This window comes from Lycium barbarum, chromosome 4 (assembly GCF_019175385.1).
Source record: "Lycium barbarum isolate Lr01 chromosome 4, ASM1917538v2, whole genome shotgun sequence".
Lineage (NCBI taxonomy): Eukaryota > Viridiplantae > Streptophyta > Magnoliopsida > Solanales > Solanaceae > Lycium > Lycium barbarum.
Genome location: NC_083340.1, coordinates 28,912,872 through 28,926,838, shown reverse-complemented (window position 1 = coordinate 28,926,838; position 13,967 = coordinate 28,912,872). Strand labels below are relative to the sequence as shown.

Here is a 13,967-nt window from a genome sequence, read left to right as displayed (position 1 = left end):
TTTTAATGAGCCGCCAACACATGTTCCCTAGGTAAATTTCCAAATTCCTTGATGAAAATATAAGGTAAAATAAATTAGGTATAATAAGTGACACACAAGAACAATTTCTTGCTAGAAATTTCATTCAAAAGATAGAAACTATCATATACCCACCAAATTTAAATTGCCAGAAAAGAAGCTGCAATAAAACGAAGAAATATCCCCAAAACAGTGGTCAAACCAGAAAATAAATAGAATAAAATGGATAAAATTTGAAGAGTGAATACCCATATTCCAACTACAAACAGAAAAGTGCAAGAACAACAGTGATATTGCAGAAAAACTCACCAAAAAGAAGAGCTTCATTGAGATTTGAGAGCAGAGGAGGAGAAGAAGAAATGTGAGAAGCTGAAGAGCGGACAATGGAATGGAATGAAAGAGTGTGAGAATAAGACCATTATATGATGAAAACAGATGGAGGTACACGTGTGTTACTTTTGTGAGTACATATGTCTCTATGGAAATGATGGAATTACTGATTTGCCCCTACTTAAAAATGCAATATTACCTGTATACCTTGTTCGTACCGTGTTCGTCCCACCCCAAATTTCATTTCTAATATAGTAGAACTAGCATGGAATGCCCGTGCAGTGCACAGGAACATCATTCTGGTTTAGCTATAGTTTCCGTAAAGGGTAATAACATTCTGATCATCATTGCATTATAATATCAACGAAACAAAATGTATTTAATCATCATTTTAGTTATAATTAAAGGAGAAAAGAGATAGAATTTGCTTGTTTGATAAACGGTCGAAGACCGTAGATTTGCAAAACCTAAATAAAGACTGGAAAAATAAAATAAAATTTAACATTGTTAAGTCACCTTGTTGCTACAAGAATAACACACATTATGATGATAAGTACAACAATCTTGCAGGATAATTTTCTGTATGATATAGCTGCAAAGAGGATTTAGAAAGATTCACCATATGTGTCTTTAAGTGCATTATTTAACCAATCATTCTTTTATGAATATCAGCTACAGTGCGACCTCATCAGTCACTCATGCATCCAAAAACAACAGCATAGGTGAACAATTCAGCAGCTTTAGGGAAGTTTTATATTGCCTTCGATAGCAAGTAAACACTAATAAGTTTTATATGACTTTCAATAGCAAGTAAACGCTAATCAACTATGAACATACAGATACATGAGTTGAAATATGGAAAGCAGAGAAGAGCTCTTGGATATATCCAACTGTTTGTGGCATTTTGAAATTCTGAAGTATAAGATTGAGCGGTTAATTTTTTGGTACATAAAGAGGACATGCTAATACTTTTAAAATCGTATCTTGTATTAAGTAGAAGCTAAAGACTTTGACACCTAAATATAGATCAAGATATTCCAGATTTTGAATCTTTTTACTACAAAAGTAGTTGTATGTCGTATCAAACAAAGGTGACAGAGGTGCAATAGGATCTGCTGTTAAAGCTAAAGCAGCATTTAGGGCAATCCTTCCTATTCTTGGCCAAGCTCATTCAATTTAAAAATTAATCCGCTCAAAGGAGAAGAAAAGAAGCAAAATCTTGTTTACTATGGCAATAAAGAATCCCGCATTTCTTCTCGGAAAGAAATGACAAACCTTAAAATTCTTGCTCGTACGGTCATACCAGAATGTAAATTGATGACCAAGAAGAGAAAAAGGAAAAGCAAAAACTTTACAACTACCTTATATGATTATATCTCTAAAGAACAGGGAGAGTGGGTTTTTAGCATTCTCTGTACATGGAACATCATTCTCTGCCATACTCGTACACTGCAAAATGACAAATGCCCAATATGGAAATAATATAAGGATACCGACTACAGAAAATCTATAAGAATTTTATGCTACTTCGGAGAGAGTGAAACAATAAAACATCAAAAGGGAATAGACATGGACAGTTTCGTGGAATCTTTCATGAGGCATACAAAAGCTACTTACACATGCTGAGCTTATAGCACTATTATAGGCATGTCCTTCCAATACCTAAGGAAATGAATCTTGCTTCACTGGAAATGAACCTAAAATATATTCCACATCAATTTGGAGCACGGACGCTGCACTAAATGTTTAAAGCTAGACATAACTTGCAGAAACCACTTTTCCAGCTCACATGCGAGAATTGATAAAATAATGCCTTGTAGTTATTGGTTAATCATTATCTGAACCCTATCAACCTGAAGCTTCTGGAACCACTTTTTTGCTGAATGTTCCAAGTATTCATCAACTTATGAGGTTATATCCATTTACATATATTCAGATGTGACATTCTCCAGTAATATGATCAAAGTCGGTTACTGCTGGACTCTTCTTTAGGAAACACAAACCAAGAAAGGCCACACTATATTGATTGCAGTGGGCAATTTATTAAGCATTTAATCACTTAAAGAGTAATTCAACATTCTCATTATGAACGTATTCAATGTAGTACATAGTGTATACCTCAACTATATCAAGTTCTACCAAGCATACTGCGTGTGTGCCCGAAAGAAGCAATGGAGTTGCAGCTGCTAAACATTTACCAGCAATAGATCATACTGTTCACCGATATATTCTGAAATCACTGGTTTACATAGTCTCCATTCTATTTACGTGTGACCATGATTTGCTTAGTTCCATATCCCTATTCCGATCGCATTGACATAACTTATGAGAAGCTCGAAACTAATGCCAGAAAACACAGAACACCTGGAGAAGGAATAGAAAACTAAGCAGATTTTGAAGAAAAATAAAAGAGCCTAGAAACTAGGCAGTACCTTTCTAGGTGCCAGTTTAGGAATCAAAAGTATTGCAGAGTTTATATGTCACCAGCTGCTAAAAAAGGCATGTAAATTAGTTCATAGACATAGAAAGTCTTTGCTGTCCAAGCTCTGTATTTTTCTGTCATCTCAACATTCAATTTGCAACGACATTGTCGTGTTTTAATGGATATAGTAGATATAAATAGATCATAAATGCACTATTCTCTAGCTAAACCAGATTTATTCCATGTATGGGCTAAACAACATTCATGATTCATCACCAATGCAGCCTCAGGAAGAAATTTAAGTAACTTGATTCTGATTAGAATGAGAACTTAATTTCCAATTACATAATGGAGATGCTTCAGGCTTTAACTGGATTATTCATTTCAAGTAATCTGAGAGAGGAAGTCATTACGTGGTTTCTTCTTCCTCTATTTAACTCACTTGCAACCTTTCACCCAGATATCAATCAGAAAACAGAAATGTATTCTAGTACACACATCAAGTATCTTTCCGAAAAATCCTAAGCAAAAGGAGCAGAAATACCGACCTGCATGTAAGAATTCACCAAAAGAAAATCCAAGATATGAAGAAAATTAAATCAGATTGGTGAAAATGCCATCACCAAGAAATGGGGTACAACAAAGAAGAAAGAAAGAGAATAAGTAAAACTCACCAGACATCACAAGTACAACAAAGATAAAAAATTACATACCCATCAACAAAAGAATTTCAAAGTGAAAGATTGAAGTACAAAGAAAACAAAAGAAGGAAGCTGAGATACTCACAGACAGAGATGTGTCTTCGAGTGAATGGGCGCATTGTGTATTCAAAAGTTGAGCAGACTGAATTACAGAAGAAAGATACACGTGTTGAGTTAGGCCCAACCCTATAGTACAATTTGTATTGCTTGTTGTACAATTTTTGAGTGTTGTGTTCGTCCCACCAAACTGTGGCTTATAATATATAGATAGAAATACCAAAGGTCAAGATAACCTCAAGTATTTATTAACTGGCTTTATGCTTGAGCCCAATTACTAAACTAATTATAATGAGGATGAATTGTACAAGTTGAGGCCATTAACTCTAGTAATAATCTAACACTTTAAATAAATGAAAACAATTTTTTTTGAGTCTCAAAGGAAGAAAACAAATGTCTTTATTCATAGGGTAACAAACACTTCAGAAAAATCACTAACTATGAAGATTAAGGCTTATATTTGCATCACCAGCAATATATTAGACTTGAATCCTGCAATTTTCAAAAATGGAGAATTAAAGTTAATTAAGAGCTTTAAGGATGAAGGAGGTAGAAAACACACCGATAAATAAAAAATAATATTTGAAGGATAGAAATCAAGTTGAATACCTGGATGTTACACACTAATTTCTTTTCTTGTGTCTTTTCATTCTCGTAATAATTCTATGTTCCAATTCTTCAACCATCCTCGAAAACCATGCTAGAATTTGGGTTGCCAACATTATGTATATTATAGACAATAAAATAATTAGACCACAACCATAACCCATGAGAAACGCTTGCCAACTGATCATGGCTGAATCTCCTTCTCCTTGATCTAGCTCAACTGGAGTTGTCGCTTGTGGTACCCCATCATCACCGCAACAATATTTTGAGAGTGGAAATCCATGTAATCCATCATTCCCTTGGTATGAACTCAAATGTATCAAATTGTTTTCCTTTTGGGATGCATCCAACAAGATGATTGTGAGAGAGATCTAAGACTGCAAGTGATGTGAGGGATGCAAGCTGTTGCGGAATTTCTCCGCCAATCTTGTTAGATGAGAGATCCAGTGATTCAAATATAGATAGTTGTTGTAGTGATGCTGGTATATGACCTTCCAAGCCATTGTGAGATAAGTTCAACGTACGAAGCCCAATGAGATCTCCAATAATACTTCGAATACAACCTCCAAATCTGTTGTTAGAGAGATCGATAACTATATTTGTTGTCAAAATATAAGGAAGTTCAAAATCCAATCCCTTTGTTGCCACTATCAAAGAACTTGTGTAATACGAAGCATCTGCTACATACTCTCGGGTTCCACTGTTCTCATAAATTATTTTCATAGCTTGGAAATTCTCAAAAAGGCTCACCGGTAATTCTCCACTAAATCCATTGGATGGGAGATCTATTATTCGAATTTGAGCAAACAAGTTTTCAGCCCTTGAATCTTTATAGGGCCATGCAACTTATTTGATCTCAAACTTAAAATCTTCAAATCAGGTAGGGTTCCCAATCAATTTGGAAATGTGTCATTCAACTCATTGTTACCTAAATGAAGGAGTTCCAAATACTTGCAATTGATCAAAGATCGTGGCACTTTCCCCTGTAGCTTATTCCCATCCAATTTAATGATCATGAGTGTGTTTTCAATACTAAAAGTTGTATTAATTGTCCCACTTAGACTATTGTTGCTTAAATCCAAAATTGAAAGCTCACTCATCTCACCCCAACATTGGGGGATTGTTCCCTCCAAATGATTACTTCCTAAATCTAGCACTTTCACTGTTTTCAGTTTGCAGATAGTTGAATCAATCTGTCCTGAGATTATTTTGAGAAAGGAAAAGATATTTTAGGCTCTGCTGGTTTAGGAGTGACTTTGGAATAGGACCTTCCAGCTGATTGTGTTTTAAAACAACTATACCCAATGTTTTGGACTTGAAATCTTGAATTTTGCCACTGAAACTGTTATTGCTCAAGTCTAAATCAATTAGTGAAGGAAGGGAGAATATAGAAGAAGGTATTAGACCAGTTAGGGAATTGGATGAAAGATATAGAATCTCAAGTTGTGTCCAGCTTTGATTATAAGATAATCATTCAATTTGGCCATTCAAGTTGTTTTCGCTAAGATCTAAGTACTCTATGCTAGTGAGATTCCATATAGGTTTAGGAAAGGGCCCCGTGGGATTGGAAAAACTCATGGACAATGTTTGCAGTGAAGTTAGATAGCTAAATGATTCAGGTATCTCACTAGTAACATTCACACCATTGAGAGCTAACTCCACGAGAGATGCATTGCTATTCCATTTGGTTGTGGGAAACCCAACATTGAGCTGGGGATTGGCTGCTAAATGAAGAGATTCCAAGTTGGAAAGGTGGAAAACTCTTTCGGGAAATATATCAAATAACTGTGTGTTAGAAAGCCATAGAGTTGTTAAAAAAGAAGAGAAATTTAGAGGAATGGTGGAGGAGATGTTCACAGAGATAAGGTCAAGCTCTCTTAATTGGGTCAAGTTCTTAAGGAGCAGTTCAAAATTGTGAGGTTCAATTCTAAGCTCATATGGGAAAACATTCCAGATACGAAGAACGTATAATTTGGAAAGATGAGAGATTTCAGAAGGGATTAGACCAGAAAAATTTGAATTTGACAAATCAAGATGCGTCAAACTAGAAAACTCACCAAATTTAGGCGAAATGAACGACCCAGAAAAATTATTAAAAGACAAATCAAGCCTTTTGAGATTGGAGAGTTGAAAGAGGCTACTGTTATAATCAAACTTGCCTTGAAGTTGGCTGCAAGAGAGGTTAAGCTCAATCACTTGTCCAGTCGTCTTCTCACAGCGAACTCCATCCCATGAGCAACAATCTGTGCTCTTGTTCCATGATAGTGCTTTCGGATATGAATTAATCCATTGGCCTATTGTACTGTCGAAACAGTCAGAATTAGCAGAAGCATTTATAGTAAACATGTGCTTGAATTGAAGAAGAGCAAGGGCTTGATGATTGGGGCAAAATGAGGTAAGGATGAAGAGGAAACAACTTGACTGAGAAAGGGTGTATATAGCAGAAACAATGCAAGTTTTTGATAACCCATTTCTATACTAAAAATTATAAAAATTAAGTTGGTAGAGAAGAAATCAAATTTTTTTTGCTCTGTGCTCCTCTATTCAATAACATTGAGTTATATATAGCATAAAGCAAAGAAAAAGTTACTACTATAGCTTTGGAGTAGTCAATTCCAAGAAGGTCACCTAGTCATTTTCGGTAAAATTTTAGACTATTTCATGAAGACTATTATTTCAGAACCAAACAAAAAAAGGAGACTATTATTTCTAAGATTTTTTTGAAGCTCTATCCAAGATTTTTTCAGAGCCACAAGCATATCTATAAACAAAGAAAATTCTGGGGAGAATTGAAACAAACAAAGAGAAGAGAGAACGTACTTCGTCTATGCTTTTCCCTTCTAAATAAGGAAAATTCTTAGATCCCTTTTTTTTACGGGTATGGGTCAAAGTTACCCTGTGGGCAGATGTTTAACATTATTTTCATTTAATTGCACGGTTTGCCCTTCAAATGGGCTGGATTTTGATTTTTACCCTTCAAATGGGTTGGACTTTGATTTTTACCCTTCAACTTGTTTTTTTGAGATGGGTTAAGCTTTTGTTTTACTGCTTTTGGTTAAATTTCCACCTTCTTTATTTGGGTCTTTTGACTTAGTCAAATATTGTTTCCAGCTTGTTTCTTGTCTTTTAATTGCACGGTTTGCCCTTCAAATGGGTTGATTTTTAATTTATGGAACAGATGCAAATGTACACCTCAACTAGCAGATATATCCCTCGTTAAAAAAATAGTACATATATATACCCTTGCCACAACAGAAATAGTGCAAATGTACCCTTTTTGCTCACAATTTTTTTAAAGAACTTGTTTTTTAATTAAAAAATGTCACATGACTTTAAAAAGATAAGTCTACCTATTTTTTTAGTAGACTTTTTTTTTTGCCACGATGTAATTTTTTTCTAATGGTCGGGTTTGGTTCGTTTAAAAAAATGGGTTGACTTTTTTTTTTTTTAAAAAAAAAAATCCAAACAAATATATATATTTTTAAATGAATGAGACAACCCACTAGGTAATGACCTTGAGTAAAACATTTGAAGTCAAAAATTAAAAAAAAAAATAGTGATTGGTGTATCTTGACTTCAAGTAAAAATTTCCATTAAAATCTTGATTGGTTAGCATAAGAGTGTGATATGGTGTAGACCTTGACTTACAAGCCACAAATTCATAGAAGTTTTGATTAGTTAGAACAAAAAGGAAAATAAATAAATAAATATATATATATATCGTCTCAAATGTATCAAATTGTTTTCCTTTTGGGATGCATCCAACAAGATGATTGTGAGAGAGATCTAAGACTGCAAGTGATATGAGGGATGCAAGCTGTTGCGGAATTTCTCCGCCAATTTTGTTAGATGAGAGATCCAGTGATTCATGTACAGATAGTTGTTGTAGTGATGCTGGTATATGACCTTCCAAGCCATTGTGAGATAAGTTCAACGTACGAAGCCCAATGAGATCTCCAATAATACTTCGAATACAACCTCCAAATCTATTGTTAGAGAGATCGATAACTATATTTGTTGTCAAAATATAAGGAAGTTCAAAATCCAATCCCTTTGTTGCCACTATGAAAGAATTTGTGTAATAGGAAGCATCTCCTACATACTCTCGGGTTCCACAGTTCTCATAAATTATTTTCATAGCTTGGAAATTCTCAAAAAGGCTCACCGGTAATTCTCCACTAAATCCATTGGATGGGAGATGTATTATTCGAATTTGAGCAAACAAGTTTTCAGCCCTTGAATCTTTTATAGGGCCATGCAACTTATTTGATCTCAAACTTAAAATCTTCAAATCAGGTAGGGTTCCCAACCAATTTGGAAATGTGTCATTCAACTCATTGTTACCTAAATGAAGGAGTTCCAAATACTTGCAATTGATCAAAGATCGTGGCACTTTCCCCTGTAGCTTATTCCCATCCAATTTAATGATCATGAGTGTGTTTTCAATACTAAAAGTTGTATTAATTGTCCCACTTAGACTATTGTTGCTTAAATCCAAAATCGAAAGCTCACTCATCTCACCCCAACATTGGGGGATTGTTCCCTCCAAATGATTACTTCCCAAATCTAGCACTTTCACTGTTTTCAGTTTGCAGATAGTTGAATCAATCTGTCCTGAGATTATTTTGAGAAAGGAGAAGATATTTTAGGCTCTGCTGGTTTAGGAGGGACTTTGGAATAGGACCTTCCAGCTGATTGTGTTTTAAAACAACTATACCCAATGTTTTGGACTTGAAATCCTGAATTTTGCCACTGAAACTGTTATTGCTCAAGTCTAAATCAATTAGTGAAGGAAGGGAGAATATAGAAGAAGGTATTAGACCAGTTAGGGAATTGGATGAAAGATATAGAATCTCAAGTTGTGTCCAGCTTTGATTACAAGATAATCATTCAATTTGGCCATTCAAGTTGTTTTCGCTAAGATCTAAGTACTCTATGCTAGTGAGATTCCATATAGGTTTAGGAAAGGGCCCCGTGGGATTGGAAAAACTCATGGACAATGTTTGCAGTGAAGTTAGATAGCTAAATGATTCAGGTATCTCACTAGTAACATTCACACCACTGAGAGCTAACTCCACGAGAGATGCACTGCTATTCCATTTGGTTGTGGGAAACCCAACAGTGAGCTGGGATTGGCTGCTAAATGAAGAGATTCCAAGTTGGAAAGGTGGAAAACTCTTTCGGGAAATATATCAAATAACTGTGTGTTAGAAAGCCATAGAGTTGTTAAAAAAGAAGAGAAATTTAGAGGAATGGTGGAGGAGATGTTCACAGAGATAAGGTCAAGCTCTCTTAATTGGGTCAAGTTCTTAAGGAGCAGTTCAAAATTGTGAGGTTCAATTCTAAGCTCATATGGGAAAACATTCCAGATACGAAGAACGTATAATTTGGAAAGATGAGAGATTTCAGAAGGGATTAGACCAGAAAAACTTGAATTTGACAAATCAAGATGCGTCAAACTAGAAAACTCACCAAATTTAGGCGAAATGAACGACCCAAAAAAATTATTAAAAGAAAAATCAAGCCTTTTGAGATTGGAGAGTTGAAAGAGGCTACTGTTATAATCAAACTTGCCTTGAAGTTGGCTGCAAGTGAGGTTAAGCTCAATCACTTGTCCAGTCGTCTTCTCACAGCGAACTCCATCCCATGAGCAACAATCTGTGCTCTTGTTCCATGATAGTGCTTTCGGATATGAATTAATCCATTGGCCTATTGTACTGTCGAAACAGTCAGAATTAGCAGAAGCATTTATAGTAAACATGTGCTTGAATTGAAGAAGAGCAAGGGCTTGATGATTGGGGCAAAATGAGGTAAGGATGAAGAGGAAACAACTTGACTGAGAAAGGGTGTATATAGCAGAAACAATGCAAGTTTTTGATAACCCATTTCTATACTAAAAATTATAAAAATTAAGTTGGTAGAGAAGAAATCAAATTTTTTTTGCTCTGTGCTCCTCTATTCAATAACATTGAGTTATATATAGCATAAAGCAAAGAAAAAGTTACTACTATAGCTTTGGAGTAGTCAATTCCAAGAAGGTCACCTAGTCATTTTCGGTAGAATTTTAGACTATTTCATGAAGACTATTATTTCAGAACCAAACAAAAAAAGGAGACTATTATTTCTAAGATTTTTTTGAAGCTCTATCCAAGATTTTTTCAGAGCCACAAGCATATCTATAAACAAAGAAAATTCTGGGGAGAATTGAAACAAACAAAGAGAAGAGAGAACGTCTCGTCTATGCTTTTCCCTTCTAAACAAAGAAAATTCTTAGATCCCTTTTTTTACGGGTATGGGTCAAAGTTACCCTGTGGGCAGATGTTTAACATTATTTTCATTTAATTGCACGGTTTGCCCTTCAAATGGGCTAGATTTTGATTTTTACCCTTCAAATGGGTTGGACTTTGATTTTTACCCTTCAAGTTGTTTTTTTGAGATGAGTTAAGCTTTTGTTTTACTGCTTTTGGTTAAAGTTTCCACCTTCTTTATTTGGGTTTGTTGACTTAGTCAAATATTGTTTCCAGCTTGTTTCTTGTCTTTTAATTGCACGGTTTGCCCTTCAAATGGGCTGGATTTTGATTTTTGCCCTTGAAATGGGTTGATTTTTAATTTATGGAACAGATGCAAATGTACACCTCAACTAGCAGATATGTCCCTCGTTAAAAAAATAGTACATATATATACCCTTGCCACAACAGAAATAGTGCAAATGTACCTTTTTTGCTCACAATTTTTTTAAAGAACTTGTTTTTTAATTAAAAAATGTCACACGACTTTAAAAAGATAAGTCTACCTATTTTTTTAGTAGACTTTTTTTTTTGCCACGACGTAATTTTTTTCTAGTGGTCGGGTTTGGTTCCTTTAAAAAAATGGGTAGACTTTTTTTTAAAAAAACAAAATCCAAACAAATATATATTTTTTAAACGAATGAGACAACCCACTAGGTAATGACCTTGAGTAAAACATTTGAAGTCAAAAATTAAAAAAAAAATAGTGATTGGTGTATCTTGACTTCAAGTAAAAATTTCCATTAAAATCTTGATTGGTTAGCATAAGAGTGTTATATGGTGTAGACCTTGACTTACAAGCCAAAAATTCCTAGAAGTTTTGATTAGTTAGGACAAAAAGGAAAATAAATAAATAAATATATATATATCGTCTCAAATGTATCAAATTGTTTTCCTTTGGGGTTGCATCCAACAAGATGATTGTGAGAGAGATTTAAGACTGCAAGTGATGTGAGGGATGCAAGCTGTTGCGGAATTTCTCCGCCAATCTTGTTAGATGAGAGATCCAGTGATTCAAGTACAGATAGTTGTTGTAGTGATGCTGGTATATGACTTTCCAAGCCATTGTGAGATAAGTTCAACGTACGAAGCCCAATGAGATCTCCAATAATACTTCGAATACAACCTCCAAATCTATTGTTAGAGAGATCGATAACGATGTTTGTTGTCAAAATATATGGAACTTCAAAATCCAATCCCTTTGTTGTCACTATCAAAGAACTTGTGTTATAAGAAGCATCTGCTACATACTCTCGGGTTCCACTGTTCTCATAAATTATTTTCATAGCTTGGAAATTGTCAAAAAGGCTCACCGGTAATTCTCCACTAAATGCATTGGATGAGAGATCTATTATTCGAATTTGAGCAAACAAGTTTTCAGCCCTTGAATCTTTATAGGGCCATGCAACTTATTTGATCTCAAACTTAAAATCTTCAAATCAGGTAGGGTTCCCAACCAATTTGGAAATGTGTCATTCAACTCATTGTTACCTAAATGAAGGAGTTCCAAATACTTGCAATTGATCAAAGATCGTGGCACTTTCCCCTGTAGCTTATTCCCATCCAATTTAATGATCATGAGTGTGTTTTCAATACTAAAAGTTGTATTAATTGTCCCACTTAGACTATTGTTGCTTAAATCCAAAATCGAAAGCTCACTCATCTCACCCCAACATTGGGGGATTGTTCCCTCTAAATGATTACTTCCTAAATCTAGCACTTTCACTATTTTCGGTTTGCAGATAGTTGAATCAATCTGTCCTGAGATTATTTTGAGAAAGGAGAAGATATTTTAGGCTCTGCTGGTTTAGGAGTGACTTTGGAATAGGACCTTCTAGCTAATTGTGTTTTAAAACAACTATACCCAATGTTTTGGACTTGGAATCCTGAATTTTGCCACTGAACCTGTTATTGCTCAAGTCTAAATCAATTAGTGAATGAAGGGAGAATATACAAGAAGGTATTAGACCAGTTAGGGAATTGGATGAAAGATATAGAATCTCAGGTTGTGTCCAGCTTTGATTACAAGATAATCACTCAATTTAGCCATTCAAATTGTTTTCGCTAAGATCTAAGTACTCTATGCTAGTGAGATTCCATATAGGTTTAGGAAAAGGCCCTGTGGGATTGGAAAAACTCATGGACAATGTTAGCAGTGAAGTTAGATTGCAAAATGATTCAGGTATCTAACCAGTAACATTCACACCACTGAGAGCTAACTCCACGAGAGATGCACTGCTATTCCATTTGGTTGTGGGAAACCCAACAGTGAGCTGGGGATTGGCTGCTAAATGAAGAGATTCCAAGTTGGAAAGGTGGAAAACTCTTTCGGGAAATATATCAAATAACTGTGTGTTAGAAAGCCATAGAGTTGTTAAAAAAGAAGAGAAATTTAGAGGAATGGTGGAGGAGATGTTCACAGAGATAAGGTCAAGCTCTCTTAATTGGGTCAAGTTCTTAAGGAGCAGTTCAAAATTGTGAGGTTCAATTCTAAGCTCATATGGGAAAACATTCCAGATACGAAGAACGTATAATTTGGAAAGATGAGAGATTTCAGAAGGGATTAGACCAGAAAAACTTGAATTTGACAAATCAAGATGCGTCAAACTAGAAAACTCCCCAAATTTAGGCGAAATGAACGACCCAGAAAAATTATTAAAAGACAAATCAAGCCTTTTGAGATTGGAGAGTTGAAAGAGGCTACTGTTAGAATCAAACTTGCCTTGAAGTTGGCTGCAAGTGAGGTTAAGCTCAATCACTTGTCCAGTCGTCTTCTCACAACGAACTCCATCCCATGAGCAACAATTTGTGCTCTTGTTCCATGATAGTGTTTTCGGATATGAATTAATCCATTGTCCTAATGTACTGTCGAAACAATCAGAATTACCAGAAGCATTTATAGTAAACATGTGCTTGAATTTAAGAAGAGCAAGGGCTTGATCATTGGGGCACATTCTCTTCTTCTTCATGGAAGACTTAGACTATGTGGATGATTTATATTTTGAAGTTGTAAAACTCTTTTGAGTGTTGAGAGCTTGCTAAGCTTGAGATTGTAAACTTGTGAGAGGATTGGTTATTAGGGTGTCAAATCCTTATTGGTCATCCTAAGAGTTTGATGCTCTTGAGTTCCTAAATTAGAGGTCAGTTAATCTAAGAACTTTGGTTGCCAATTTGGGTCTTTTGTTGTGTCAAATTATCTATCCTTTACTTTCTTGTCCTTTTTTCTTCATTTTCGTTTTGATTATTGTATCAATTGGTATCAGAGCTTGGATTAGACTTGTTCTATCAAATCTAGCCGAGGGTTTGTTGCAAAAACAAAAATCTGGAAATTTTCCACCAAAAACCCTAAAAATTTTGTGTTTGTTTTGTTGTGTTGTTGTTAGATTCTTGTTCCTTAGTACGTTAGGGTTTCAAATCTTCAAATTTCGTGTCATTCGGGTCAATATTGAAGAATCTACCATTGTTGGGTTGAAGCTTTAGAAAAAGTTGAAGAACAACTTGGTGGGGTTTGATTTGTGACGAAATTGGGAGTTGATAACCATTGGG

At 35.1% G+C, this 13,967-nt stretch overlaps 3 pseudogenes; all 3 read right to left on the bottom strand.

Annotated features, from left to right (window-relative positions):
- Positions 1-3,910: 3,910 nt before the first annotated feature.
- Positions 3,911-6,744, bottom strand: LOC132635730 (receptor-like protein Cf-9; annotated as a pseudogene).
- A 484-nt stretch (positions 6,745-7,228) lies between these two features.
- On the bottom strand, positions 7,229-10,020 carry LOC132637350 (receptor-like protein Cf-9; annotated as a pseudogene).
- A 1,225-nt stretch (positions 10,021-11,245) lies between these two features.
- Positions 11,246-13,375, bottom strand: LOC132637349 (receptor-like protein Cf-9 homolog; annotated as a pseudogene).
- Positions 13,376-13,967: the final 592 nt, after the last annotated feature.